The 24,582-nt window shown below is 44.5% G+C and overlaps 1 protein-coding gene across 10 annotated transcripts in view; it reads right to left on the bottom strand.

The window, feature by feature from the left end:
- Positions 1–24,582, bottom strand: part of hoxb3a (homeobox B3a) — an 87,193-nt gene that overhangs the window by 9,350 nt on the left and 53,261 nt on the right. For 5 of the 10 annotated variants that reach the window (XM_065964519.1, XM_065964522.1, XM_065964520.1 and 2 more), the window contains one exon: positions 4,098–4,164. The gene's annotated coding sequence lies outside the window, so the exon portion shown is untranslated. Of the gene's footprint in view, positions 1–485; positions 922–4,097; positions 4,165–5,410; positions 6,433–12,637; positions 14,416–18,878; positions 19,240–24,582 lie in introns of those variants that run through there. The other 5 variants (XM_065964527.1, XM_065964523.1, XM_065964524.1 and 2 more) reach the window with 5 other exon arrangements.

The raw sequence follows: 24,582 nt of genomic DNA, 5'->3' as shown, positions 1-24,582 counted from the left end.
AATCCTAGTTTTTTTTTTTTTATCCCATTAACAGACACACACAGGAGGAGGAGAGGGGGGGAATAAAGATTGGCCTGGCCAGAGCTTTTGTTCCTCCATTCATATGTGAATAAAATAATAAAGTCCAAACATGAAAGTTAGGATTAAAATAATTGTGAGATGTGATGTGATTGGGCCCCGCGGAGGGAGAAACGAGATGAAGCAGGAGGATGAGGAGGAGCAGGTCGGCCATGTCTCTGGAAATAAAAAGCAGAGAAGATAAGAGGAGCAGGATGAGGAGAAAGGAGAGAGAAGGAGAACAGAGAAGGAGTAAGGGGGGCAGCTGAAAGCCGTGTGAACTCTTCTTGAACCGGGTCTGAAGTCATGCGGGCCATAAATCACAGAGCCTCAAACACACGCGCACACTGGATTTCTGGTTTGTTGTGGAGCTCGTGCGTTACCGGCTGGCCTGTTCTCCTGCCCGCGCACACACTCCCCCTTCTTACCTTCCTTTTAGCCCCGGTGGTCCCGGTCCAGTCCGGCTCGGACCCCGTAGCACCGCATCACAGATTGTAGTCCTCACGCGCGTCCACCAGGTGATCAATAACAATCAGAAATGATTTAATAAAAAAACGAATCCGCTCCGGTGCTCCTCTCCTCCTCCTCCGGGTCTGACTGAGGACTAGCACGGCTCACAACAACACCTCCACGAGCCTCCAGCAGCAGCAGACCGGGCTCCGCGGGGGCTGCGCACCGGACACGGTGTGGCATGAAAGGCCGAGGACTGAGAGAGCTGTGCGGGCTTGAGGCGTCGGGGCTCGGTTAACGGGAACAATTAACGGACAGGCTCGGTAGTGTAGGGCTACAGGCAGGCTAGCTAGCGCGCGAGCTGAACGAGCTTACCGGGAGCCTGCCTGCTGCCTGCTCGCGCCCCCCACCACCCCCCCACCCCCCTCCACCTCCGCCCCAGCTCCGCCGCCGCTGCCTGCACCGCTGCTGCTGCTGATAACAATGGCCTCAGATTTCTGCCTGTTTCAGCCCCTCAGTGACTCACAAGCAGTCAGAAAACCAGTCAGTCAGACAAACTGCTCCGCGGCGACATGTCACCCCATCATCACTCCTGATCCTTTATGTCCCTGCTTCTCCTCCCCGGGTCTCCAGCCTCTCTCCCTCCGCGTCTCCCTCTCTGTCTCCGGGTCTGCTCTCCCGCCTCGCTCCGCTCTCTGCAGGCTGAACCTGGAGGTTTTTAATCCCGCACGGCTTGCCTTGGCTCGGCTCGGCTCGGTTCGCAGCAGCACGAACAGCCTAAACACCGCACCAATAGAGGGGTAGTGTCCTTATAGATCTGCTCCTGGAGTTGTTGACGGTCTGCCCGGGGGTGTAACGGGGGAAATAACGGGGCTTGACTCGCGGACGCGCCGATTCTCCATCAAACAACAGCTCAGCGTCACTCACAAATTATGCTAATTACTCTCACTGCAAGTGCAACACGCAGGCACTGATGTTAGCCATACAACCAGACATGAAGGCAACTTGTATACCAAATAAGGTTTAGATTCTATAAGGACTTGTGGTTACAAAGCCTGGCCTGTGATTGGTCTATTTATCTGATCTTGGATAACTTTTACGCAGCACCTCTGATTATAAAGCAGCAGGGCCTCTCCTCTGAGCTCCAGCTGTATCCCTCCCTGTCGGTGCTAATCAGTAGCCTGTGTGCTAGCAGGCCAGAGACCTTTTATTATTTTACATGTTCGAGGCTATATGTTTATTCTTAAAGTTTAGGGTGGACTGTATGACTACTTTACAATCCAGAAAAGGGCCCTCTATGCTCTACTAATAAAGTTCAAGCCTAATAAATAAACTTTGTAAACAATGTGACGCCATCTGAGAACACATAATGTGCCAAAGCCTCTTTCAGCTCTCATTTCATGATGCCTTCACTGGACTTGGATTCAATGTAATGTTAAGGACTCAGTCATATAATTAAAAGAGGTAGATTATTTTTGATATGTTCCATGTTTTTAACCAAACCCCTCACTTTAAATGTAGATAAATTAATAATTTAAAGATAAAACAGATTTGAGATTATGTAGGTCGATGCTTCCCTTCACTATATTAACCTCACAGAGTGCTCTGTGGATTATTTTGGTCATATTTGGTGACATTTTTATGATCATGAGAAGCCAGTTCCTCCCTTTCCTTTGGAGAAAAAAAGTATTTTCTTAAACTCCCTGTTTGTGCAGAGCCCCTCCTGCAGCTCCTCCATGTCTCCGTGCAGAAACTAGACACTCAGTCTGTATTGTTAACATTTCATCACCTCCTCTCCCCCTGCTGCTGCTGCTTATGCACAGAAAAGGGTAAATAATGAAAAAAGAAAAGGAGGCCATAATGGAAGGGAGGAGACAGATTTCATAAGCAGCTCTAACAGCACAGAAACTTTAAGGCCTTTAAATTCTGCTGCTCGTTTTTTAAAAAAAAGAAGGAGAAACAGAGTGAAGAGCAGCAACATGTGAGACTCAAAGTGCCAAAAGGAAAGAGAAACAGAGAGGTGAGAAAATGGAAGTGAAAATATAAAGCTACAGTGTTTTCACACATCCACACACTCTCTCTCTCTCTCTCTCTCATTCTGTGTGTGTGTGTGTGTGTGTGTGTGTGTGTGTGTGTGTGTCTCTGGAGCTCCCTCTATTTTTATTATTCAGGACGCTACCCCTGTCGTTTATGGCTACGTAAGATTTATGAGTTTTCTCGCACCCAGCAGCGTGTGTGACTGTGTGTGTGTGTGTGTGTGTGTGTGTGTGTGTGTGTGTGTGTGTGTGCGCGTAAACAGCCCAACTTTAAAGCAGATAGCATTCGCTGTGGGCTGCAGAAAAGAGAGGATGAGCTCCGTGTAGGTGGAAGGTGGGAGCCTGAAATGTGTCCGTCTGCAACTTTTCCTCCAAACAGCCTTTTGTCGGACTGAAGGATTCTCTTCACTCATTAACCAAACAGCTCATCAGCTCTTTTCGCTCCTTTCTCTCGGCTTTCCACAGAGCAGCAGAGTGGGAGCACAGCGGATTTCATGCACGCAGTGACGTGTGAACGCATGCAGGCCGCTGCTTGTGCACGATGGCACTTCTTCTCTATTTTCCGGGATGGAAGACGCGCATGGACGGCTCCGTGTTTCGGGTTGAGTCACGGATATCGGGTTTCACAACTCAAACTATTCGCCCTGCACAGCCATGGAAATCCTCCCTCCGGTGTTTTTTTCTCCCCCCCCCCTTTAGGACTTGAGACATGTAGGCCATGAGGAGGACACAGAGGAATGTCCTCCGATTCTTGGGGATTTCAAATCTTCTTTTACGCACCAAACTTCCTCAAAAAATATTTAAAAATCACTTTGTTGAGCTGTATTTTTTTATGTGAACTGAGCTGGACAGCTGAGTTCTGTCCTGCTGCTGCTAGCTGCACTGCTATTTTTAAGTGTAGTTAGCATTAGCTTCCTTGCTGCAGGTCGCTGCTTTAATAACTGAACGGATGAACTGACCCTGCTGTGTGTTTCCTGCTGAGGATGCCCTTCACACCTCTGGATTATATTATGGATTATATTACATAAGCACGTGTCATACATTACATTGAATCACACACACATGCTCGTGCACGTCCCATCATCATGTTGCATTCAGCTGCACCTTTCAATCATCCATTAAGTCTTTAAAAAAACAAATAATCTAAATTCAGTAAATCATTTTTTCATCCCAACAACATCAGAGACATCTTCCTCTTGTCATATTAAATTATCTGATTTTAACCTCAGTCTGCACAACCGGAAATATTCAAAACTAAACTAAAAATTAGAATGAAACGTTCGGATTTCAGAAATAATAATATTAATAAAAATAAAAAGCCTGTGTTTGAATAAACTAGAGCACGAGGCTGAGGTGAGCCTGCAACGCGGAAAACATTTATTTACCATGAAGTAAAAAATAAAATAAATCACGGATTTAAAAAAAAGAAAAACTCGGTCTGACCTCAGATTAATGATCAGAAACTGAATTAACGAAAACAGCCGCATTCTGTCTCCTTTGACGTTTTGATGATTGACTTCACAGATTTCAAACCTCATACAGATGTGCACTCACCGGGAGAGTTCCTCCTATGTCCCGGAGTTCTGATGGCTGAAAGCGGCCTCCACAAAGCTCCTAAGAACTGCAGAGTAAAGAAGAGGGAGAGGAGGAGAGGAAGAGAAACATTTAGATATTTAATCCAAAAATCTGATTTTAATCCGACACACACCTCAGACCTGTTGTCGTCTCGTGGAGCTGCTGAAATTATTCCCGGAATAAAAAATCAAAGCGAGCAGAGAGACGGGGGAGGCAGAGAGGGAGTGAGAGGAGACCTTATCGATTCTGCTCATCATATTTCACATCCTGTCTTATTTACAAAGATGCTCTGTGTTTGGGGAAAAAAAAAAAACAACAACGACGGAAATCTCTGATTTAATAGTTCAGGAGCAAAAAAAGGCGACGAGTCCTTCCAACCATGAAGACAGACAAAAATCAGAGAATCGAAAATGTTTTCAAATGATCCATAAATAATTATATTAAATATTATTGAGCCGGGACATGGAGTGATTATAGACTATGATAATTATAAAAGGAAACAACAAGAATTAAAGTGAAGAAATCATCGAAAATAACGAGATAATTAATTGGAATAATAAACAGGGCTGTTCATTTAAATATTACTCTGATATAATTATTAGACATTTAGTGGATTCATTTAACGAAGAACAAAAAGCTGGGACCAAAAAAGAAGCTAAAATAAAAACAGATTAATTTAAATCAAACTGTTTTTATGCTTCTCTTTATTCTTTAAAAACTTGATTCACAGCCCTCAAGCTCACAACAGAAAAACGTCCTGAATTAAAACTGAACAAATTAATATTTAAATAACGAGGAGACTTAAGTTTAAAGAAGTAAGGAATGTGGTGAAGCAAAATAAATAGAAGCAAACAGAGAAAATGCAAACAGCTGTTTTCCATCCGGGTCCATAAAGAAGTCCAGAGCAGCCCGAGAGAGAGCCCTCATCCCGGGCTACACTCGGTGTGAGTGTCCGGTAGTAATCCCGGACTCATCCAGCCGGTAACAGATACACATCCATCCTGCTCAGCACGCGCGGCTTAAAGGTGGATTTATTAATAACCATATTAAATAAATATCCCGGATGTAGTCCGCGCTCTCCGTGCTGTTTCATGGCGCCTCTTCTTTATTATTAACGCGTTAGAATAAAACAAGAGTCCGCGCGCTGCTCCTGTTTCTGCTCGTGACAGCTTCTCCCAAACACATAAATCAAAGCAGGATCCCCCGACCTCCCGTACCAGCCTGCACCATCACCACCTCCACTACTACAACCACCACTATCTTCTTATTTATTCTCCCCTCCACGCACTCACTGTGCGCCGGCCTCCTCTTCCCGGAGTCTGCCCCCTCAGCCCCGCGGGTCAGCCGGAGATCCGGAGCCTCGGAGCAGGAGTGGACTAGTCTAAAGTTACCCAGAAAGTGATGCAGGGGCCGACTAGCTTAGCCAGCTAGCCCAGAGGCCGAGACAAAGGGAGGAGGCCGCCTCCAGAGCCCAAGAACAGCTGAGGAGCCAAATTTAAGAGGAAGAGGAGGATGAGAGGGGGAACACCCTGGATCCAAACCCTGAACACCAGTGTTTGACTGAAGAGAAAGTTTGATATAGAAATGATGGAGACAGCAGCAGCAGAGGAGGAAGCAACAAAGCGTCTGTCGGTGCATAATTTAATAGAATGAATATTAAGTGAGTGAACAGCAGGTTGAGACTCCAGAGAGATGGAGGGATGAAGAGACGAAGAGATGGAGGTGAAAATCTCAGGAAATCAAAGTCAACAGAATCCAGATTTAACAGAGTTTACAGATATGTCAAGTTCTGTCTTTGTAGAGATGAATATGATGTATTTCTCTTTAGATAGAAACAAACTGCATCATAAACAGCTGTTGTGTTCTCTGTGCTCAGGTGACTTTGTTTGTTTGTTTGTTGTGTTTTAAAAGCTTATAAAATTAAACTCAGCTTCACCGACTCAATAAAAATACTTTCAGATTTTTAGAAAATGTTCTGTTGCAGTGAAACTTTAAATAAAAGTTCTGACTTGATTGATGTTGATTGTTTGTGTTTACTTTGTTGTTGTTGTTTTGGTTTTAGGGGAGGGGCGGATGCTGATGGATGGATGAATGTTTCTGCTGCAGCTTCATAAACTTTATCTCTGCTCTCTGCTCTTATCTCTGCCTGGCCTGGTGGTGCCGTCACCGACCTGCTCAGCACCCCCTCCACACACACACACACACACACACACACACACACACACACACACACACACACACACACACACACACACACACACACACACACACACACACACACACACACACACACACACACACACACACACACACACACACACACACACACACACACACACACACACACACACACACACACACACACACACACACACACACACACTACGTCTTGTGATGAACAGAAAACTCAAAGTACTTGGTCTTTTTCGATTCTCAGATTTTTGGAAATTTTCAAAATCCAAAACAAAGATTCGTCCTTTAAGCGGCTCATGGTTTTAGCAGCACAAGAGCAGAAAGCACTCGCACCGTGATATATCGGCGCACAGCTCTGTGAAAGTGACCTTTGACCCAGGAGCAGCCATAGCTCAGCTAAGTGCTCCAAGATCTGATTTTCATGAACTGTTTTATGACTGAATCCTCGGAGCTGTTAGGAGGATTCAGTCGTTAAGAGGACGGAAAGAAAAACTCCAAACAGAGAAAAGTGATCAGGAACAACACAAAGTTTAACTCTCCTAAATGTGTAAATATGAAGGTTAGCGCCAAACACATGTTATGTTTGGACTCTTTCCAGCCGAGCAGGTTCTGGAGCACGGACTGAAATCTGTGGGTTCATTTCTATATTCAGTTTTTATGCAAAATAATATTCAGCTCAAACAGACTCTCATGATGTTTTTACGAGTCACAAATCAAGAAGCAACACAAACTGTTGAACTGAACTCGTCTGAATCTTTAACTTTATTATAACAAGCCAAAACGCATCACTGTACCTAAACGCCGCTGGGTGTCACATGCAGCTGAGCGTCGACTTTGAGGAAGGTTGTTTTAAAAAAGCTGCAAAATTCAAATTAAGCAAATTAAAATCCTCCCCAAGTTTTCCATCCTTATTGAACACGAGGCTGAGGCTGTTAAATGTGAGTTCCTGAAGCTGCAGTGATAAAAACAAGAAATGCCCTGACCTCAAACAACCCATCTGTTGAACACATCCCCCCATGTGGATCCAATTTCCGGATTTGACGCCATTTACTGCAAACGCCACCGAGCTGCTTGCCTCTCACATTCTTCTCAGGGTTTTTGTTTCGCAAAATTTGAGGGATTGTTCGCTCTTATTTCCCCTGAAGAAGGAGAACTCTCTGTAACTTCAACAAGTCGTGTAAGAAACAAGTCGATGTGCAGACGTTTTCAGAGCGTGAGCACGTTGTTCACATTAAAGTTTAACATGAGCTTCACAGAGGGACTGTCTCACATACAAGTTCAAAGTTCAATCTATTTGATCTAAAACAAATAAAAATCATCTTTCTTCCTTCAGTCAGGACCCTAACCTCTGTTCAGTTTTCACCAGGTGAGTTTGAAGCGCTCCCTCAGGTGTAATGAGGTTGAACGACCATGCAGCACCATCGCACCATTTCATCTCCTCTCCCCCTGCTTCAAGAGGACGACATACAAGTTTCAACAGATTTACAGAACTAATGAGAAGAGAGAGAGAGAGGGAGAAATAGAGAGAGAGAGGGGGAGGGGGAGAGAGAGAGAGAGAGAGAGAAAGAGGGAGGGAGAGAGACTACTCCTCTGTGTAGTGAGCGAGTCTCAGAGTGTTTCTGTGTTCTTTGTATCCAGCAAACTGTTACTGAAAGATAAAGACAGTTCTATAGAATAAGAAGAGGTAATAGAATAGAATCCAGTTGGATATTAAATGATAAAATACCCAGGAGCGAGGCCAGAGGGGTGACACGGGTCACCCTTGAAATCTGATTGGTCACCCCAAAATCCAAATCTATGATTAGCTATTTGCCTAATCAGAGGCGGGACGATTTACCAAATTGTGTAATTTAGAAGTTCAGATAATAATGGGGATGGAAAGGGTTAAAAACCTTACATTAATTTACGTGCATGTGCCCACAAACCGAATGCCCCCCCCCCCCCCCCACCATAAGTCAGAGCCCAGGCGGGCCACCCCAGTTAAAAACATCAGGACGATACCATACGAGAAAATAAATCCTGTAGTCTCGAGTGTCCACTAGAGGCTGGCTGCAGAAGAACAGGAAGTCACATACACACCCATTCAAAAAACCCTCAACTCACTACACACTGACTTCCTTTAGAAACTTCTTTTTGGTTTTTGGTTCTTAAAAGCAGAGTCAGCCTGCTTCCATATGAACCACTCTGATCACTCTGTTGGCTTTTCATTACACAACCGTCTGTGGGAGTGTGTGAGTGTGTGTGTGTGTACACGGCTGACTGATGTTTCTCACTTACAGCTCTACATGTGTTGTTCACCAGGGTGAGAACTGAAGCATGACAGAGGAGATGGCATCATCCGCCGCTGTGATGTACATCCCCTTATTTTGTTCTTTCCATTCAGGCTCGTGAAAACGGAACAAATCTTCCACTTGTGAAGTCTGCATGCTCGTGGCTGTGGACACATAACTGAGGCATTACGCTCTGCCGGCGTACAAAAGACCTTTTTGACTCCAGTTTGGAACACATTCAGGCTTCAGCTGAAGTGGACATGTTTAGTTTTCCACTCATGGTCACAGAACGGTTTGCAGCCGCCATGTGTAAATTTACCAACAATAAGAGCTGAACGTTAAATCTCAGGGTTTAAATAAAGGAGACTTTGTCCTCTTTCAACGGAGAAAATATGAAACTGTTTTATTATTTATGAGAAAAAAAACAAGGAGCAACATCCAGAGAAATAAAGACCCTGCAGTTCCTCCAGTGTCCACTAGAGTCTGTCTCCTGCGGTGAGTCAGTCTCCATAGAGCTCTATGTTAAAATGAACCTCACTCGTTGAACCAGCCACGCGCACAGACCGGTTAGCTTCGATATCTTAGCATTTGCTAACCCCTCGCTTCTCTCCAGCTCCACCCTCTCGTCCAAATATGGTCACTTCTGGTTTTATAAAACAACAACAGAGTAACATCCAAAAAGCTGAACTGGAGACTTCAAACCAACAGATGACTCTCTACTTTCCTCTGCACTGTTCAGATCCATTGCATTCCATTAAGTTATCTGTTCTTATTTCACAGCTTATCTTAAGCAGAGAGCCGCCCCCCCCCCCACTCCCCCACTCCCTCGCTGCAGGCAGGGTCACAGAGCGATCGCCCTCCGAGTCACCAACAGTCCTGAACCAGAAACTCCTGCAATCAGCGCCTTCCTTTGACGGAGAGTTAATCTTTATCAGAGATGCTAATCTTTAACCTCGCAGTCAAAGGAGGAGAGAGGGGGTCACTCTGCCCTTTCTGCTCCTAGTCCATGAAAAGTGCCAACATCACCAAGAACTGCTCAGTGTGTGTGTGTGTGTGTGTGTGTGTGTGTGTGTTTGGGCAGCTTTGTTTCAGTCTGTGAGGTTAAATTTAAAAAGATAAATTAAATAGAAATATGAAATTCAAGAGTTAAGAAGTATTTCGTCCAACAAGATATTTATTTTTGAAGCTCGTTATAGTTTTAAGTTTGATTGTTTTTCATTATCAGAGGGAGACACTAAATGTGTTCCTCAGATTTAGAAGACAATAAGCTGGTTTCAAGACTTAATGCAGCAGATTTTAAAAACTCCTGTGTTATCAGATCTAGATTTGAAAATCAGCTGTTTTTGCTTATCTAAGAAACATTTTACATATTTGATGACTCCCTCTTGTCTGTTCTTTGGATTCACTTGCTGCAGTGATTTTCAAACGTTTGGTTTGTAATGAAGGTTTGAAGAGTTTCTAAAATCATAGAGAAATGTTTAATGTTTGTTTCTGTTTGATGTCAGAAGATCGTGTCAGAGACTGAAGTCTTTATTTCAAACGTGTTAAAAAACAGCTGCAGATAAAAATAGGCATCAATTGGGGCGCTGGTGGGACAGTGGTTAGTGCGCGCCCTATGTACGGAGGCTTTGGTGCTCCAAGTGGGCGGCCCAGGTTCAAATCCAACTTGTGGCTCCTTTCCTGCAAAAAAGCCCCCAAAAAATCTTAAAAAAAAAAAAAAGGCATCAAAAGAAAAGACAAAGCCCTTCATATTCCATCCCTCCTGTTGACATGATGTAACGTCCCTGAACAGGAGTAAGAAGTCTAAATTTATCCCTCAGTCCTATCAGCCTGACTGAGCTTCTTAGTATTCAGAGGTTCTGTCGTCTCTTTCTGCAGGTTTTGACTGTCACTCGTTCTGCTCCTCGTTCAGAGTCTTTGTAGTCTTTGTGGTTTGGCCTCGTCTTAAAAATGGATTTTGTTTGCGGCCTCATTACTCTGAGCGTTGAGCGACCTGCAGGAGTACAACAACCTGTATCCATTTCCAAACAACACGCTCATCTCCTGACACACGGATCAGAAAAAGACGCCGGTGATTGTAACATAATCACAGCCTGCTGGAGCTGTCAGCCTTTATACACCGCCACAGCGCCCGCCCGGCTGCCCCCACTACTTTACTCTGATTGGTGTTGTGCCCGTAGTTTGTCAGTGATGTATGAAAAAATCAATTAAATCACGGCTGCGTTGGAGTCGCTGTGGCTTTTTTTTATGACTTTAAAGTCTCTACAGCCGGAAGTGAGAGAAAAACCACGAGGTCAAGATCCAGGAGGAGCAGACACCCTGATCAGGATCTCCTGCTCCGTGTGAGACCAGCATGTGGATATCAACGCTGCCCATAAGGGTGGGGGGGCTCATGGAGGGGCCTGTGGAGGTTTGCAAAGATGTGGACCACCCCCAGAACTTTGAATTTAGCATCACATAGCAAAGCTATAAAATACACGTCCTCATAAGTGTGGCTTCTTTCACACCGGTAACCTCCTTCTGAAATGGTGTTGGCTTTTTGTTGTTGTCGTGGTAACAGTGTAGATGGACCAATTTAACGTAGACGTTTGGCTAGTTCAGTGAGACTGTGTGTACCATGACAGAACCTGCAAGTCAGCTCCAAAAGCAGAGAGGCTAATATTAGCCAGGATGCTAACGCTGATGCTATCCAACGTGCACAAATGAAATGGGAACTAGGGCGGGTCCGTTAACGGGGCCTATTGAGGCTCAGACATTTCTGTGAGCGGGACTAACTGATATAAAATATTAGAATCCAACACATCGTATCTTAAATCCTTTAAATGGAATCTATTCTATCTCTACTTGCAGTGGCTACTCGATGCTAAGGCCGGAATTTAATTTTCACATTTAATTTCATCTTTATGGTAATTTTCTTGAAAACAAACATTTCTAAAAAGCCTTTAATACTCCAGACTTCTTTAGTGCTTCCTGTTTTGTTTCTGCTAAAATATGAAGAGTCCAAAGAGTAAAAAAAAAAATAACTTGATTAAGCCGAGAGCGTTTCTGTACATTAAGACAAAGACTGGATAAAGTAATTTTCAAACGCTCCGGTCCGGTCTGCTTCAAACAGCGCTCTGATAAAAACTAAAATGTGATCAGAGACATAATGCAAATACAGTTTATATTATTTTATGGACATAAATTCATCCAGCTCATGCATCATATGATTATTCTCCTATATTATTGGAGTTTCATATTCAGATCTCCTATTAAATGGACTTTAAGCTGCAATAAAAACCAACACCAGTCAGAGTGAGCATTAATACTTCAAGACTTATTTAACATGTATTAATGATCACTTTGCATGAAGGGGGGGGGGGGGGGGGGGGGTGTCTGTGTTTGAAGGTATAGCACCATTTGTGGATTTTTTTGTGTGTTTTTGTTTGGGGAAGGGGGGGTGCTGACAATTTGTAGATAGAAGAGAGAGACAGAGAGGGGGGGGGGGGCTTCTTGAGTAAGCAATCTTTTCACACTATCATAAATCACAGCGCGGCTCACATGCATCTTCTTTCTTTACAACTAGCCGTCAGGTCCCTATTCTCTATGACTCACTCTACCGGTGTCTCTCTCACACACACCGGACACACACTCTCCTCTACACACACACTGGACACACACTCCTCTCTGCCCACACCACAGCTCGTGCTAAACTTGTGCTTCAATGAGGCTGGAGAGAAACACACACACAGAAACAGAGCCACATGATTGTTAGCTGTTCTGAGGCATCCGTCTTTAGCTTCCTTCACACTCACACACACACACACACACACACACACACACACACACACACACACACACACACACACACACACACGAGTGAGAGAGAGAAAACTTTTTTGGCCAGCACCAGAGCCTGCACGCGGGCACACCCCGGATGCCTCTGTGAGCTCGAGAGAGAGAGCGAGACCATGCAACAGATAATTAATGACATGTCTGCGGAGGAGCGCGTGAGCTGGGGACGCCTCGGGAACACACACCGGGACACTGCGCGAGGAGCATCCCGGAGGACCTTACCTGCTCTGTGTCGGTGTTTCTCCTCGTGCTGGATGCAGCCTGTTTGTGGACACGTGCGGACACAGAAGACTCCAGAAACGCTTGGATGAATTTTCTCTGATTGTTGGTGCGTAATTACGCGCAGCTGCTTTCACAGATTTCCTTTTTTAAGTCTTGAAAAAATAACTAATCCCGCATTTCTTCTTCTGCGTTAAAAAAAAAGAAGAAGAAATCTCGCTGCTGGTTGGATGATTAGGACGTCTCGCGCACTCTGCAGGCGTTTACATGCCCAGTTTGGGAAAAGCCATAAATCTTGAGCTCCGCCATAAATCTCCAACAATCAAAGCCGACCTACAGCACACAGCTGACGGGGACTGCTCGGTCTGGGGCTCGCGGTGCTTCTTTACCCTAAAAAACACACCTCGTGCGCGCGCTCACCCCCCCCCCCCCCCCCCCCTCTACCGGTATAGCGGGACCGATGCGTGCCTGGCCAGCACCACTCTCAGGGCTCGCGCTTTACTACAGGCTCCAGTGATGACACCTTCCACCGGCACGAGCTCCTCTGCAGGGCCCTCAGAGCTGCACGAGCCTTTTCTCTGTCAGAGGTGTTCTGGAGAGCGCGTGACGCCGTATATTCCGCGGGCTCTCCTCCTCTGTCTCTCCCTCTTTCTTTCTACTTTCCTCTCCCAGGAGAGAGGAGCAGAGTCCTCCTGCTCTTCAGCCTCTTCTTCCTCTCTCTCCCCTCCTCCCTGCTCTCTCTGCTTCAAGCTAGCTCTGATTTTTTCTTTGTTGCTTTGCTAAATGTTCTGGATTTTTCCCTTCCTGTGCATTATAATTGCTTCATTGGTTTCTGCACAGATAACCTGGTCCCCCCCCCCTCCTCCTCACCCGCCTCCTCTCTTCTGCTCTTCCTCCTTGTTCTGACTTTTGGCTCGTTTTGGTGCAGGATGGGTTGACTGACACCATGAACTGTTCCTGAACCGGGCTCCGGACTGACAGCCTGACAGGCCCGGGGAGTCTGTGAGGAGGAGAAGGAGGAGGAGGAGGAGGGGGGTTCTGGTTCTTGTTCCTGTCCAATAGGGGAGTCTAGTTGAGGTGCGCGCGGGGGTTAGCGTGGTTCAGCGTGACCTGCCTGTCCGTCCCGGGCTGCGCCAGGCCAGATGTTGGTTATTACATGGAGTCCAACTGAGAGCGATCAGAGGAGAGGAAGGAGGAGAAGGGGGTCTGAGAGAGGAGAGGAAGAGTAGACATTCCGCTGAGATCTGACCCGAGCGTCCACACAGGGAGCGCTTTAACCCGGGTTTGACTTGTTTACATTTCCAGGACAGAACGAAGCGTGCAGGCCGCTCGAGTTGAGCGAAATAAGTCTAAAAATCGAAATCCACGTTGAGAACTTTAAATTCAGACAAAGGACATTAAAAATAAACTGGTTTAGTTTCGTTTGCATACAGTGAAATAATCGAATAGACTACTAAAGACCAAAGTGACCCAAACACATCCAGAGGTCATCGTGTTATATTTGGTAGTAAATTCATACATCTCAAAACAAGCCCTGCGTGTATAGGATGAGAGACATTTGTCACAAAGATGGTGTGAAAAATCCTGGATCATTTCTGGACATGTTTTAACTGTGATTTTTATTTTCTGGGGATGTTTTAGAACCTCTGATCTCGCGATATTACAGAGTCAAATTCAGACATTAAATAATCTCAATCATGCACTTGGCTTAGCTCTCTCTCACTACCTTTGTGCATATTTATGTTATCTACCCACGCGTATAGACACTGCCACAAACACCCCCCCCACACACACACACACACACACACACACACACACTCACATAGAGAGAGAGAGAGAGAGAGCGAGAGAGAGAGAGAGATAAAGCGAGAGGTCGAAGAAAGAGAGAGAGAAGTTCAATTTAACCGAGGCAAAGTCGTTATTTTTAGTTTCTCTCCGCTTTGATAAAAGAAAGACAGAAGAGCTCGTGCCTGCTCCCGTCCTCGTGGAAACATTTCCGGCTCAGCAGCTCGCTCTTATCAGTCTCGTGCATGCTGTCCGGTGGAATAAGGTGGAAAGAACACGCAGCTCGCGGGCTCTGGATATGGTTACAGCCGCTCATTTTTCACGCGCTCTGAATCACTGGCCTCGCGCAGACGATTATAAATTAGCGCGAGGCTTCTTATTGATTTATTTCCGAACGGGTAATCGTCTCCCGCGCGAGGAAGAGCACCGGAAATATCTGGAGCACGAGCCTGGATATTTGCAGACTGTAAGGGATCAGAAACAACAACAACAATAATAATAATAATAATAATAATAAAAATAATAATAATAATAATAATAATGTTAGCTCATGTTTATATCTCTGATGGTATCTCGGTGATTTAATCGGTGTTAACGGCTCTTCTTCACGTTATTTTCTCCTTCACTTAAATCTTGGCCTCGTTAACGTCCAGCTGCAGATTTATGAGGCCGCGCGCGCCTCTGATTTATGTGACAAACTGCTCTGCTCACGTTTTTAAAGCCTCCTCTGCTCTCCTGGATTTTCTCCCTCTTCTCTTAAATTCCGGTTTGTTGGAGACTTAAAGCCTGAACCTCCGCGCGCGGCACCTCAGGGCGACAAGAAGCAGATTTTATGGATGCTGGAACATTTTCACCTCCTCTGAAATCTCCCGTTCACTTCTGTCTTTGGATTTATTTATTTACGGTGTAACGGACTCTTTACATTTAGAATCTAATGCTGCCCACTCATTGTGCATTTTATAAATGAGACTACAAACCCAAAATATAAAGATTCATTTTACATATGCATTCCCCACGTGCTTCATTTTTTATACTAATCAAACTAAATTTAAAACGGTTCTGCTCAGCTTCAATATTTGATTTGTTCTCTTTGTGTTTGATTCACATTATGAATCTGAAGCAAAATAACTCAACGTGGAAATGCTCAAATTTAAGGTAATATTTTTATTGTAGCCTGAAATATATTTCTGAAGGTTTAGTTTAAAATTGGGGGACTTCTACATGGCCCATAGATTTATTTAAAATTAGGTTCATGTGTTTAATTAGATTATGTTTAATGATGTGCTGTTACAATCATCGTGTTTGAACATTTCTCATGAATTCTCTCTCGATGCATTCTCAGCGGTTTTTTTTTTTTTTCTTGCGTGGGCAGAGAACAGAGAAGAAGACAATATGGCTGCCTGTCCCTGCTTGTAGTGAGTGGGAAGATTCTCTTGTGCGGAGTCTTGTCCGCGTGCCTGTTCGCTTTCATGCGTGTTTTTCAGACGAGTCGGTTTGCAGGGAACTCGTCTTTGACCGTGTGGAGAAAACCCACACTGTTACTGTTACTTCAGTTTAATTTAGTATGAACTGTTCTGTGCACCGGCAAAGAATCACCGTGGAGATTTTATTTGATTAAAATGAGTGTTAAAACTATTTTTTAATCTGTTAATGATCAGATTAATCCGCAGAAAACATGAAATTATTAGTGATGATAGAAACTTTAAATTACAGACTTCTTATCCTGCAGTATTCTCCGTTATTCCTCAAACAGCTCCGCGGTTAACACGGCTCCATTCTCTAAAAAATGCTTCCATCAGAAAAGAGTTTAAAAATGCAGAAACAAAGGATAGGAGTCTAATTGCAGGTCAGGAACATTTTGAGCTCGTTCTTTCTGCTCCTGAGTCACAAAGAGCTCAGAAAGCCACTTTTGTTCTGCAGCTAAACATTAATGTATCCTCTCATGTTGGAGGAGTCTGAAGCTTCTCTAAGACAAAGCTGAGTCATTCATTAACCAGTCTCTCTCTCTCTGTGTGTGTGTTTTAATGCCAGAGTAACATGCATGCCTTTTAATATGTGGACTATAAATGAGAGTAAAGCAGAAGAATCTGTATTCATGTAGAGCTGTGATGAGGCCTCGCAGGAGCGCCCCCCCCCCCTCCTGCAGCTTTAATGGATGTCAAACACAGCCTCATATCATTTCTCAACACAGATTCAAATATTTGAACTATTTCAGCTGCTCTGATGTGGAACTATCTCACACACAAACACACTCAGCAGTGGACACATGCTTGGATAAGATAAGATAAACCTCCGCCTCTGCTCCCTTCACGGGCTGACGGAGGACTATTTTATTCTTTGACTCATTTCTGAAGTCAGCTGTGCTCCCCTTTTTACTTTCACACCGCCGGAGCCTGCAGGCGCACAGAGAGGCGTGAGGAAATATGTTCCCAGCTCTTCCCCTGTCACACAAATCAGATATGAGGTCGAGATATATACGCAGAGAAATATTTAAATATATATGAAAAAAAAGGCGGAAGGCGATGCTGTCACTCCTCCTCTGCGTGTCCGTCCGCAGTAATGAGGCGGGATATTGTTTGTGACACGGCGGCGGACAGCGAGGATACACATTTTGAAAAGAGCTGCTGCTGCCGTTATTACGTGATGGGAGGACGCGGGGACGCTCTAATTTGGTTACACAGAGGTTTACACAGGTAGAGACGGCCGAGGGGGGAGAGAGGGGGGAGAGGGGGGGATAGGGGAGAAGTCAGCCCTGGAAATGTGATTGTGAAATGATTCCGGATGCACATCCAACCATCTATCCTTTATTATTAGTATTATTATTAGTATTATTATTATCATTAGTAGTATTATTATTATTATTATTATTATTATTATTATTTAAATAAAGAAATGTTGCAGAATAATGTTTGCATGAATGTTTGTAATAAACATATTTGATGCATCATTGACTCTCCTCTTTACATATGTTACCTGCTGGCTGCACACCAAAACTACAGCACACACACTGAGTTATGAGGTGAGCAGATTTAATTATGTTACTCAATGCAGCCCCTCCTCATCCACACCCCAATTACTACTCTCGCAATAGCAAAAGACTAAACATGTCTCTGGAGTGTTTTCTTAGATTCTCCACAGGCTAAATGTAGGAGGATGTGAATAAGAACCAGAATGTGAATATAAACATGACACTAGTATAAAAAATGAGGGGAAACCCCCCCCCGAATGTCTGCTCGTTATTTTCCTCCATATTGAGAGAAAAAGAAGAATTCACGGTGAAAGATTTGAGCAAAGACAGAGACACTGAGTGCTGACATGAAAAATGGCGCTCAGCTCCATTCCAGAAGTCATCCAAAGAAAACATGAGAAACTGAAGAAAGAGGAATGATCTCAGAGTCACAGTGAAGTTAACTGCACAACATTAAAACACCTCTGAATGAGCAGCAGAGCATGTGTTCACGCGCTGACACTGTGCAGACAGTTTGGTGACATAAATGCTGGAATGATTTCCAAACTCATGCTGTTTGTTCCTGCAAAGCTCCTGTCCGAGCAGCACGCTCTTTAATGGCTGTAATTGACTTTAAAGCAGGCCCTGACTGTGCACGAGGAGCTCTGGAGTCGGACCCGCGTCTCTTACACATCCTGACTCACACCTCCTGATGGATGACACTCTACTGGCCGGCAGCTCTCTTTTTATGAGATTTCATGGCGGTCGAGGCGTGCCCGGTGTGCCAAATTTAAACAAATCTCCCGTTAATTGGTCGCCGCAGTAATTCAAGACCCGGAGCTGCAGCCAGGAAGAAAAAAAAAGAGAGAGAGAGAGAACACCCCGAGTAATAATCAGGTGTGAAAAGGCGGAGGAGTGTGTGAGGGCATGGAGAGGGAGGAACATGCAGAGGAGGAGGAAGAGAACCGAGAGAGGAGCCCGCGGCGGCCGAGACCTCTTCCTCCTCCTCTCCGTATTCTTCCACCTCGTTCCGGTGTATCATCGCTCCATCGACCGTCATTTTTTTCCCCCATAGTGGAGGAATCATGATTTATCGCGCGCGGCACCGTAAACAACAGCACTCCCTCACAAACACACAATGGCAGCCGCGGCCGCACGCTGACACCCTGCCTCACTATAAATCAAGAGAAGGAGCTGGCTGCGAGAGAAAGAGGAGAGAGAGAGGGTGAGGAAGAGGGAGAGAGAGGGGTGGACAGATAGAGAGAGATGTGGAGGCAGACACGAGCTGATGGGAGGAAGATGGAGGAGAATATCCGCGTGCTTCTTAAAATATAAACAGCCATCGGCTAACGCTGCTCCCTCTCTCCCTCTCTCAGGCTCAGACCCATAAACAATGGCTGCTGCTGCTGCTGATGATGATGATGGGTGGGGGGTGATGTGTAAACAACACGACAGCTACATGCACGATGAGAAAACACGCAAAAAAAGATGGGATTTTGGGGGCATATTTACCACGATGTGAGAATGATTCACTGAGAGGGATGCGGGCGCAGGCGGCGCAGCGGCGCAGGAGATGAGGAGGAGGAAGAAGGAGAAGAAGAGTTGTGGTGGTCTCCCCCCATGCAGTCCCCTTCCTTCCGCAATACTCACGGTGTCCACAACGACCCGCAAGACGCACACCCGTCCAAATTTGTTTTATTGCAGCTCCTTCTCTCTTTTCTCTTCCTCTCTCTCTCTCTTCGTTGGCGTTCCTCAGTGTCTCTTCTCTCCCCCTCTCTCTCTCTCCTCTCTCTCTCTCTCCCCCCTCTCTCCGCTGCTATAGGGGGGCTTGTATTTCTTTTTTTTTTTTGAAGGGACAGTTGAATTTCGACGTCACACACACACACACACACCGGAGCAGCAGTGTGTCTTTGCGTTATATTCCTGACGAATACATATCTGTTCTGCAACCTCTGCATTCATTATTTAATGAAGCACGTGACGTGGTGGTCGGGGCGGGGGGTGCAAGGGGGGTGGTGTGGGTGAGTGGGGTATCTCTGTTTGTGGGACCCATCCGGACCATGCAAGAGGAGAGCAGCAGAAGTTAAAAAATGAGTGTAAAGCAGCAGGAGAGCACCTGTGTTCACCTCTCAGCCTTTCACTGACTGCTGTGCGCGTGAGTGTCATAAAGTGTAAGGTAAAGCAGGTAGGCCTGACACGCGCACAGAGAGAGAGGGCGATAAAAGATGATTGTCACCGACTATGTTCGTTTTGAAAAAAATGAGTGCTGGCCCCGGACTGTTTCTCGGTTATTCCTCACTGTCAGCTCCCCGTTAGTCGACAGAACAGAGGAGGGAGGAAAAGGGGAATTCCTCAGATCGTCCTGTCTTATATTCCAATGAATCACTTTCACCAGTTGGAAATATTCGATGATGACAAAGAGGAGAATATTTGATCTGACCTGTGTGCATCATGAAGGAGTTTATTTTTCATGTTTGGAGTCAGCTGGGAAAATATTTTTACAACCTCAACCAGTAAAAAAAATAAAATAAAAGTGGAATTAAATCCGCCAAGTTGTGTTTAATAAACACATTTATGTTACGCACTGAATAAAGAGAGAAAGGCTCCAACAATCTAAATCAAACATTTATTCGTATTTAATTTGGACTTGGCATCTTTCCTTTTCATCCCAGTCAAACTTGTCCTCGTTATTAATTCAGAAACATTTATTCAGCAGAGAGAGGAACACGAGCTGTAACAGAGAGAGTTTGAGACAAAGAAAGAAGGAGTGAGTGAGGGGAGACCAACCTCCCCCCCGTCGGGAGGCCGTGCCGTGCAGGGCACGTTGGAGTCCTTTTGGCGCTCGGTCTCCCGGTTTCAGAGCTCGAGCCGCCTCCAGCAGAACAATGGAGCACGAGAGCTAACCTAGCTGCTAACGAGAAACACTTCAAGGTCAAACAATGAATGTGTGCAGCCTGAAGACGCGCCGCTAACTCTGCTGCCTGCAGGTATACAAAGTGTTCATCAGGAGGGTCCATTAAAGCTCCCAAACTATCTCCTTTATTTATGTGAAACCTCGAGGAGGGAAATTAAAGATGTGTCTTAAAAAAACAAATTAAGCAGAAAGTGTTTCTAAAAATACAAGAGGTTAAAATGTGAATCTTTTATCAGCTCAACACTCGGCTGGTAATCTCAATATTTACTTTTTTATTCACTTCAAGAAAACCACAAAGACTGAGCCCAACCTACATTCCGCTCGCTCAGATTTTTACCCACAACAAGATTGAAATCAAACATTTGCGGTGGTGATGATGGCGTCTGTAATGACGGCCATAAATTATAGCAATCACAGTGTGAAACAACAGCTAAGATAAGTAGCAGCAGCAGCAGAGAGACCTGCAGCCGGCCTGACAACAGCAACACAAACCAGCGCTGTGTACAAACTGGACACACGCACACATCAATAAAAAACTGTTTCACATCTCAAACACACAGATCCTGATGGAGTCACACATAGAGCTCTAACTGCAGGTCTTAATAATCCTACATGTAGGCAGAGCAGAAGACACAAAGGAATGTCTTAAAATGAATTGTCAAAAAAAAGAAGAAGTGCGTATTCGGTTTCCAATGAGCCCTTGGTATTTAAGCCGTTATTTCAGGCTTTAAAAGCTAACATGTGAAGTGATGTTTGAGGTCTTTGGAGGTCTGTTGGTGTGTGATGGATTAAGACAGGTAGATTCTCCTCCTCGTTAATAATTAAACAGAAACTGAAAATGTCGCTTTGTTCAGACAGAGAATGGACGCGAAGTCAAAGTGCCCGAGACGTCAGAAAATACTGAGAAAACAGCCTTTATTATTATTATTATTATTATTTGTATTACTATTTTTATTGTTATTGTGATTATTGGGGCTAAAGTGAGAGAGAAAGGCAGAAACATTTAGAGAGAGGAGCAGATTGATTTAGCAGCTCACACATCTCTTCCTTTTACTGTGCCTCGTAAATCTGTCTCGAGACGGCAGCACGCGCACAACCGGTTTTTGAAATATATGCTTCTCCTGCGCGAGACGTGAGGTCCCCCCCCCCCCCAAGTTAAAGGATCTCACCAGAGACATCCCGGACCGAGCGGCCTCCCGAGCAGGCTGTACCCGCTCCTTATTGTTCTCTGTTTGTGTTTGAGAAATGAAAGACCAATCAGGATCAATAACTAATAACACGTGAGCAATTAAAGACGACTTAAAGGTGTATTCAGGCATGCACGCGCTGAGTGTGACCGTGTATCATTTGAAGGACACATGGTTGATACTGGAGTCATTGTGAAGCAGTCAGTGTGTGTATTTACAGTGTGTTTTAATGGGCTGCACGTGACAGGATCAATGACTGAGCTGAGCAAACTGTTCACTTTAAAAACCCCGCGTGAGCCTTCTGAGCTGCAGATCAATGACACTTTATATTTAATATTTTTATATTTATATATTTTAGAGTTTTATTATGATCACACCTCTCTCGTGCTGATCAGCTGATTCCTGGATTACAAACAGAATAACATTTTGAGCAGCTGACGTCACAGTTTACCTGAGCAGGTTAAAATGAGGGTTTAAAGTGACTGATGAGGAACTGATCTAAATTAACTTTATGTGTGAAACATTAATGGTTGTAAAGGTAGTGGACACGTGCTAAAGTCAACATTTTGAAGCATCCAGTGTCCTGCACAGAGAGGGACTGACATGAAGAATTATCATTTAGGATGAAATGAACAGAAATGTGATATTTGCAAAGCTTTTGTGAATTTTGCACTCAATATGTGGATGTTTTTTTTTTTAAATTAAATAAAGGTTTATTACCATTTAAATCACCACGTGGAATAAAAAGGCGGGATTTCTGGCCCCATATATAAAATATTTGTATTGTTTTGATAATTATTTAGATTTAAATGTTAAAACCAGAGAGAAGGCAGAATCAGAGAGATTTATTTATAATACTGCTTCTGGTATTATAATTATGATTTTTATGATTATTATTACATCACATATGAGCGAGGCTCTGAGTGTGCTCACGTTCATGTTGATGATGTAACAGCAGCGAGCGCGCGGTTGTCACGCGGATATTGAGAAGTAAAAAGGTAAAGAGGGGCAGACGGTTTGTTTCATACTTTACTATGAGGACACTTTGACTTAATGCTCCTCAATTAGTCACACAGAGAGCTCAGGCCGACTCATCACTCACATGGACCGGATGTAAGAGCTCTGCTGAACGGCACCGTCAGTCCGTGGGCCTGCTGGGGGGATTTTTACTGAACATAGAGGATCATCACTCTGCAAGAGGACTGAAACACACAGAAGGGAAGCAGCTAACAATCATATATTTATGACTCATTAGCTTTTTATCCCGTATTTATTATCCAGTTGTTGATTGGGATCTTTATATTTAAGGGGGCAGGAACTTTGGGTTGCCAGGTTGGACCCCGGCTGAAGATCTGATCCAATGAAAATAAAAATAATGAAAAATAAAGTTCATTTTCTGTGACAAAAGCAAGAAAGTTATTGGTGCTTTGAGAAAGAGTGACGTCATGTATCACCTGAACGCTGCTTCCTTTATGATAATAAAATTAGAGACACAGAGAGTAACAAGGGGTCGAGCAATTTCCGGTTTTCAAATCCTTCTTTTCTCAGGGAAACTGATTTTATTCCGTTGATTACTAACTCTGTAGTTTAGTGCATATTAATTCATCAGCACACCGAAACAAAAAGCATCATCATGTGTTGAGATTTGGCAGTCATTATTGGCTCTCTATTTAAAATACTTAATACACGTCTACTTTTAAATAGCTCTCTCTCTCTCTGCAGTAGTAAAAGCCTGGCAGCCATATATCTCTCGTGACGACCTCCTCCTGCAGCCCGCGCGCCTGCACCGTGACCTCCCCGGCTCCTCGCGCTCTCCAGAATAATAAATTTCTCGGGCAAAGCGGCTGCAACGAGCGCGAGGACAGGAGAGGGGGAAGAGAAAAAAAGAAAAGCGCGCGGGGCGATTTGTCTGGCAATTAGCAAACCACCGCGAGACTCCGCGGGCCAAAAAGAGAGAGAGAGCGAGAGAGAGAAGTTTTTGGATGTGTGTTTGAGCGTGTGTGCATGCTCTCTCTCTCTCTCACACACACACTGATGAGACAAATTTGGTGCCTGAGACTTTGAACGTGCCTGAGACTTTGAACATGCATGTCATAGTGCGTGCGTGTGTGTGTGTGTGTGTGTGCACGTGAAGCCGGCTGCAGCTTCCTGTGTAAATCTGCTGTTGAAACATCAGCTCCATCAGCTGGTCGGCAGCCTCCCTGACAGACCGTGAGGAGCAGCCTTTGTTTCTTTCTTTCCTTCACAGTTATTTTACTGCTGATCCCTCTGAGATCACAAACACAAACATCACGACCGCCTTTAAAGCCGCTGAGAAAACATCACAACATAAAGCTGCAGAAACACTCCAGACCTTAAAATCACAAAGAGAAGATGTTTGCATTAACAGCAGCAGCAGTTTTAACACGCCGGCTTTTAATCAACCTGCTGGAATTAGATTCACTCCATTTCATCTGGTGCTCTGAGAAACTTTACAAACTGCAGCTCAAGTGTTTCTGTATGAACACAGCTGGTGTCAGCGACGTGTGCACGGTGTCTTCACCGAGTTTAAAGTCGATATTAGTCACAAACCTTTACATCATTTACTCAACAACGATAAACCTACGACTGATTATCACACAGCAGAAATTAAACACAAGAGCCCGTTTTTAATCTGCACGCCAGACATTCAGACTACCTTCCACATAATTCACTTAACTTCCATTTTCTGCTCCTTTCTTTTTATTTAATCAAGAGCTGAAGTCATCTGATGTTTGGAAACTATGAGACAGAATCTGAGCTGAGGATAGCCACAGCTCAGTGTCAATAAACGCCGAGTCTGCTCCGTTACCTGTTTGAAAACCTGCTCAGTTTTATTCAGAGTGCGGAACACATGAAGGAGAAACACTGAAGGAGCTGCTGCTCAGCTTTAAATGCTCTGTTAATGATTCTGCACATAAAAGTTAGATGCTCTTACACCTGCAGCATCCTCTTCCTCTGAGACATTCCAATCTTAAACAACTTTAACAGTTAAGAAATGAGCAACGAGTCTGCAGCTCTGTGAGGAGACGCATCGTTCACAAACACAAACATCAAACATGAACTATAAACCGCTCGACGCGTTTCCTGAGCGAGC

This window comes from Labrus bergylta, chromosome 16, assembly GCF_963930695.1.
Source record: "Labrus bergylta chromosome 16, fLabBer1.1, whole genome shotgun sequence".
Classification (NCBI taxonomy): domain Eukaryota; kingdom Metazoa; phylum Chordata; class Actinopteri; order Labriformes; family Labridae; genus Labrus; species Labrus bergylta.
The sequence above is the reverse complement of the archived record's forward strand: the minus strand, read 5'-3'. Positions and strand labels throughout refer to the sequence as shown.